Raw genomic sequence first — 6,788 nt, forward strand, 5'->3', positions numbered from 1 at the left:
AAAAATTGGTGTCAGAAAATATGTTGAAGGTGTTAGCCCGTGTTCTCTGTCTGTGCCATAATGTTTAGACTGATTCTAATCTAAAAAATGAGTTAACAGAGTCTTACGTGGATTCATGCAGTTTTTAAGCAGAGTACAATGTAACTCTGCAAGTATAAATTCACCCCACATATGTATATGTGTATGTGTGTGTGTCAGGGGTGGGGGTTTGTGAGCGTCTGTGAGAGAGAGACGTGTAAACGGGTCAAAGTCTGTAGAGGGTGCATGTGGGAGTGTGGGAGTGTGTGTCTGTAGGAGTGTGTGTGTCAGTGTGCGTGTCTGTGTGTGTGTAGGAGTGCCTTTGTGTGTGTGTGTGTATGCAGGAGTGTCTGTGTTTGTGTAGAGTGCAATGGTAGTCACCTGTAGTGTGACATGAACCCAAGGTCCCAGTTGAGGCCCTCCCCATGGGTAGCGAACTTAGGTATTAGCCTCTGCTCGGCCATTTTTCGTTGCTGCCTGTCCTGAAGGATGGTCACTCGAAGGTCCGAGGTCGAATGTCCTGGACCACTGAAATGTTCCCCAACTGGGAGGGAACACTCCTGTCTGTTGATTGTTGTGCGGTGCCCATTCATCTATTGCCGTAGCCTCTGCTCGGTTTCCCCAATGTTAAAGTTAACCTGAGAATGTAAGTTTAAAACACGTTTTGTGATTTACATATGAAAGAAGTGAAAGCAACATGGTCATTCTAACAGATGGGAGACTTAACAAACAATCAAGGTATTTTTCAATGTATAATTTCAGTTATATCACACTGTAAACTTTTGCTATAAATTCTGTGTCTCACAATTGTGTACTCCACAACCACCTGATGAAGGAGCTAGTGCTTCCAATTAAACCTGTTGGTCTATAACCTGGTGTTGTGTGATTTTTAACTTTGTACACCCCAGTCCAACACTGGCATCTCCAAACCAAAATTGAATAAAGATTTGTACACCTGTTGTCTTTCACTGTTTCTCACATCTGCACATACACATTATGGGTGCTGGGGAAAATATAAGCACTACCGCAATTAGGCAGTAGTATGGGGCTAATGTTTAAAAAATACCCAGGAGATTTAGAGTCTCCTCGGTTTAGGGAACTGACTCTGGGCTGGATGGTGCCACAGTCTGTGTGTTCCTGTTGGTATTGAGGAGGAGAGTTTCTTTGTCTTTTTCCCTCTTCGTTTAGGGAAGATATTTGTTTCTTTTATTGGAAGTTTCTTTACAGAGAAAAAATATTAAAAAAGGAATTTAAAAAACCAGGAGATTTAGAGTCCCCGCAGTTCAGGGGACTGAGTCTGTGCTGGAAAACAAAATAAAGTCAAAGAGGTCTACAGCATGGAAACAGGCCCTTTTCCCAACCTGTCCATATCGCCCAATTTTCACAATTTAAACTAGTCCCATCTGCCTACTTTTGGTCCATATCCCTCCGTACCTATTCCATCCATGAACCTGTCTAAATGTTTCTTAAATGACAAATTGTAGTCCCTTCCACCACTACCTCTGTAGCCCGTTCCAGACACTCACCACCTTCTTTGTGAAAAATATGGCCCTCTGAACCCTTTTGTTATTTCTCCCGTCTCAAGTTAAACCTATGCCCTGTAGTTTTGGACTCCCCTACCATGGGGAAAAGCTGTTAGCTATCTACTTTAGCTATTCCTTTCATTTTTATAGACCTCTATCAGTCTCCTACACTCCAGGGAAAAAAAGTCTCAGCCTTTCCAACCTATCCTTATAACTCAAACCTACCACTCCTGGTAGCATCCTAGCAAATGTTTTCTGCACTCTTTCTAGTTTAATAATATCCTTTCCATAGTAGGACAACCAGAACTACATACATACTGCAAATGTGGCCTTACCATAGCACCATATTACCAAGGCGTTTCTATCCTAGATTGGAATCATTGGGTGTAAGGACCGCTATGTCAAGGAGTTAGGTTTGAGATATTGTTACCTGTTCATAGATGTTCTGACACACCTCTGGACAGATGGTACTCCAAGCCAAACCTTCTGACTCAAAGGTAAGGGGCTGGGATGACCTGATCATCTTGGCTTAACTAGATGGTTAGCAGGGGCACCAGGTTTATGGAGCCTTAAATCAGACATTACTTTGCCAAGTAAAGAATGGCAAAACTTAATTGTAGACTTCTCAACCAAAGGGACCACTGCGGCTCAAGACAAAATAGAAGATTACAAAAGTCAGATAAATTATAAATAATCTGTTGCTTCATCCAAGGTTAACATTGTACACTATTCTAATAGCTTATTATTGAGAGCATCATACACTCTTATAGGACGCACCAGTTGGACTCACAAAGTGTCAGTCTCAAGTTACATTTATTGAATACAAGATTTTTAACACAAGAAGCAATGATGAATGATGAAACAAAATTCCTTTCCCGTTGTGTTAATAGATTTGTGTATTTTACCAGGTGCTCACAAAAAACAGGCTGCAGCTTTATTCATTGCATTTTTGATGAATAAATTTTAATGATACTTTTTAAAATATTCTTCTAAGTTGAATCAAATGCTATTAATTAAAATTAAAACATATAGCCACTCTATTTATGACATTAATGTACAAAAGCCGTGGTTTAATAAGGAATTGGAATCCCTTGTTAAATGGAAGAGGGCGGCCTATCTCAAGATGAGACGTGAAGATTCAATTGGGGCGATTGAGAGTTATAGGGTAGCCAGGAAGGACCTGAAGAGAGAGCTAAGAGCAGCAAGGAGAGGACATGAAAGGTCCTTAGTCGGTAGGATTAGGGAAAACCCTAAGGCTTTCTATAGGTATGTTAGGAATAAAAGAATGACTAGGGTAGGAATAGGTCCAGTCAAGGATAGTAGTGGGAAGTTGCGTGTGGAGGCGGAAGAGATTGGGGAGACACTGAATGAATACTTTTCTTCAGTATTTACTCAGGAACAGGGCATTGTCGTCGATGTGAATACTGAGTCACAAATACGTAGAATGGATGGCTTTGAGGTATGTAGAGAAGAGGTGTTGGAAATCCTGGAAAAGGTGAAAATAGATAAGTCCCCTGGGCCTGATGGCATTTATCCTAGGATTCTCTGGGAAGCAAGGGAGGAGATTGCAGAGCCATTGGCCTTGATTTTTATGTCCTCTTTGTCTACAGGAGTAGTGCCAGAAGACTGGAGGATAGCAAATGTGGTTCCCTTGTTCAAAAAGGGGAGTAGGGATAACCCTAGTAACTATAGGCCGGTGAGTCTCACTTCTGTTGTGGGCAAAGTCTTAGAGAGAATTGTAAGGGATAGGATTTATGCACATCTGGATAGGAATAATGTGATCAAGGATAGTCAGCATGGTTTTGTGAAGGGCAGGTCGTGCCTCACAAACCTTATTGAATTCTTTGAAAAGGTGACGAAGGAGGTTGATGAGGGGAAAGCGGTAGATGTGGTATATATGGATTTTAGTAAGGCGTTTGATAAGGTTCCCCATGGTAGGCTACTGCAGAAAATACGGAGATATGGCATTGAGGGTGAGTTGGAGGTTTGGATTAGGAATTGGCTGGATGGAAGAAGACAGAGGGTAGTAGTTGATGGCAAAGTTTCTTCATGGAGTGCCGTCACTAGTGGTGTTCCGCAAGGATCTGTTTTGGGACCATTGCTGTTTGTCATTTTTATAAATGACCTGGAAGAGGGGTTAGAAGGTTGGGTGAGCAAGTTTGCGGATGATACGAAAGTCGGAGGAGTTGTTGACAGTGAGGAAGGATGTGGCAGGTTACAGCAGGATATAGAGAAGCTGCAGAGCTGGGCAGAAAGGTGGCAAATGGAATTCAATGTAGCTAAATGTGAGGTGATTCACTTTGGGAAGAATAACAAAAAGATGGGGTACTGGGCTAATGGTCGGATACTTGGTAGTGTGGATGAGCAGAGGGATCTTGGTGTCCATGTACACAGATCTCTGAAAGTTGCCACCCAGGTAAATAGTGTGGTGAGGAAGGCATATGGCGTACTGGCTTTTATTGGTAGAGGAATTGAGTTCCGGAGTCCTGAGGTCATGATGCAGTTGTATAAGACTCTGGTGTGCGGCCGCATCTGGAATATTGTGTGCAGTTTTGGTCGCCATACTATAGGAAGGATGTGGTGGCACTGGAACGGGTGCAGAGGAGGTTTACCAGGATGTTGCCTGGTATGGAAGGAAGATCGTATGAGGAAAGACTGAGACACTTGGTGCTGTTTTCATTAGAGAAAAGAAGGTTTAGGGGTGACTTGATTGAGGTGTACAAGATGATTAGGGGGTTAGATAGGGTTGACAGTGTGAACCTTTTCCCGCGTATGGAGTCGGGTATTACAAGGGGGCATAGCTTTAAATTAAGGGGGGGTAGATATAGGACTGAAGTTAGGGGTAGGTTCTTCACTCAGCGAGTCGTAAGTTCATGGAATGCCCTGCCAGTAGCAGTGGTGGACTCTCCCTCTTTATGGGCATTTAAGCGGGCATTGGATAGGTATATGGAGGATAGTGGGTTAGTATAGGTTAGGTGGGCTTGGATCGGCGCAACATCGAGGGCCAAAGGGCCTGTACTGCGCTGTATTCTTCTATGTTCTATGTTCTATGAAAGTACAGCAGATATTTAGTAGTCTGACATGAAAACTAGAAATGTCTGAAAAAAACTAGAAATGTCTGAAAAAAACTCAGTTAACATTTCAGGTCAATGATTTTTTTTCCTTAAAACCTCTCTGTTTAATTGGCAGGCACAACTGTGAGCATATATTTGCTTGTCAACTTAATTCTCCACCTTGCTGTCAACGCTGATTGCTCCTTGTTGTTTTCTCGCACAATCAAACCATATGAAACCTCATGGTCCAGCATATTCTCTCCCTGTTTATGATCAAACGGGGGTTCAATTCTGTTCAGTAAACAATGTTGGAGGACATGCCAGGAGCAACATGTGACAAAACATGCCTGAAAATGAGATGTCAATCTGGTAAAGTAACCACACTTGCAGGCCAAGTAATGTAAGCTGAACACAAAGGACAGAACTGTGATACCATAACCAAGGGATCAGACATATGCTCTGCAGGCTTGCCATTTTCGTTGTGAATAACTGACCAGAGTGAGATTACTTAGCATTTCCATCAATGAATCCTTCACAATCAACACTCTGATTATTACCATTGACATGAAGCTGAACTGGACCAGCAACATAATTATTGCAGCTACAAGAGCAGGTTAGAGGTTAGGAATTTTGCAGCATGTAATTCAAGCCCTGACTCCTTGAAGTCTGTCCACCAATGAATAATTGAGAGCCTTGAAAATATCTGGGATAAAGCAGCTCGTTTGATAGATACCCCATCCACGACCTTCAACATTCAATCTCTCCAGCAGCAACGGCAATACTGTGTATCATCTTCAACAAGATACATTTCAGCATTGCACGAAGACTCATTTGCAGTACATTCTCCAACACCCACAACCTTTACCACCCATAAGATCAGAGGCAATGGAATACCGCCACCTATAGGATTCCCACCTAACCGAATACCATCCTGATTTGAAGCTATATCACAATTCCTTCACTGTCATGTGATCAAAACATTTGGCACTCCCTTCCAAATTGCACTATGAGTGCATTTGTGTATCTACACTACAAAAAGCGAACTCACCACCACCTTCTCAATGCCAGGTGGCAATGGGCAATAAATACTTGCTTAGCCAACAATATCCACACAAAAGAAGAAAAAAAAGAAACAAACCATTTTCTGTGCCATCACGTTATCCCACATTTATTGAATGAGTTGAACACACTCCAAATTTCTAAAACACACACAGGATTGTTCATGTCAAAATGCTATGTTGCCTCCCCTGAAGAATCTCTTCTCTGATCATCCAGACATTCAGCTTTTTTCTCATATTATCTTAATAGGACATATTGGAGAGGCATTGAATGGGTGACCAAGCCTGGTTCAACCTCCACAAATTACAACAGTATTTTGTATTAAATTCTAGGATCAAATCAACAAATTGTGATCTGGACATAACCTAGAAGAGAAGACTTTTCTTTACTCCTACTCAGAATCTCCAAACTTTCCACACACAATTTTCAAACCAGCTTCAAATTCATCCTTTATCGTGAACATAGATGACTACTTCATTTAGGAATTGCTGGTTTATCATCATTGGCTTAAATTTTGTCCCACCTTCACTAATATCGTTTTCTCTTCAACTTTGCTCACTATTTGACTGGCCAACATGTCAAAACTCATTCATGCTTTTGTTCATGTTTGATTAAAAATAGCTGAAATCCAATAAGCCTGTTATCAGGTTCTCCTCAGAGGGGCTGTGGAACTTTGTCTTCTGTTACAGAACAACATAAACATGTTACACCATTCAGAACTGCTTGGAAATTTACAATGCCTAATTTTCTCACTTGTTTCAGGGCAACAATTTGGACAAATCCTCAAAAAGTAGAGTCCATTCTGGCAATTTGCATTGACATGTTTTGCACTTAGTCTTTCAACAGTAGCCACATGCTAGACTTTGCTATTTACTCTTAGACATCTTCCTAAGCTTCCTCTAATCTCTAATATTCTTTGCTATATTGAAATCCCTAGCTGCTGCACAATTATTTGTCTGCTTTGCAATCTCAACAACTTTAAGTATGAATTGAACTGTGCATCAGACATTCCTTCTTGATATCAAGTTACCACATTAGAGGATGGGACAGGTGGGAACCCAGCATGCACCCATGAGGTGGAAACCTTGACGACATGTTGCCATGCACAGATGCGAGGAGCTGAACAGCCACATTC

Source organism: Chiloscyllium plagiosum, unplaced genomic scaffold (genome assembly GCF_037043375.1).
Source record: "Chiloscyllium plagiosum isolate Xiang-an unplaced genomic scaffold, Cpla_swu_hap1 HiC_scaffold_9, whole genome shotgun sequence".
NCBI lineage: Eukaryota > Metazoa > Chordata > Chondrichthyes > Orectolobiformes > Hemiscylliidae > Chiloscyllium > Chiloscyllium plagiosum.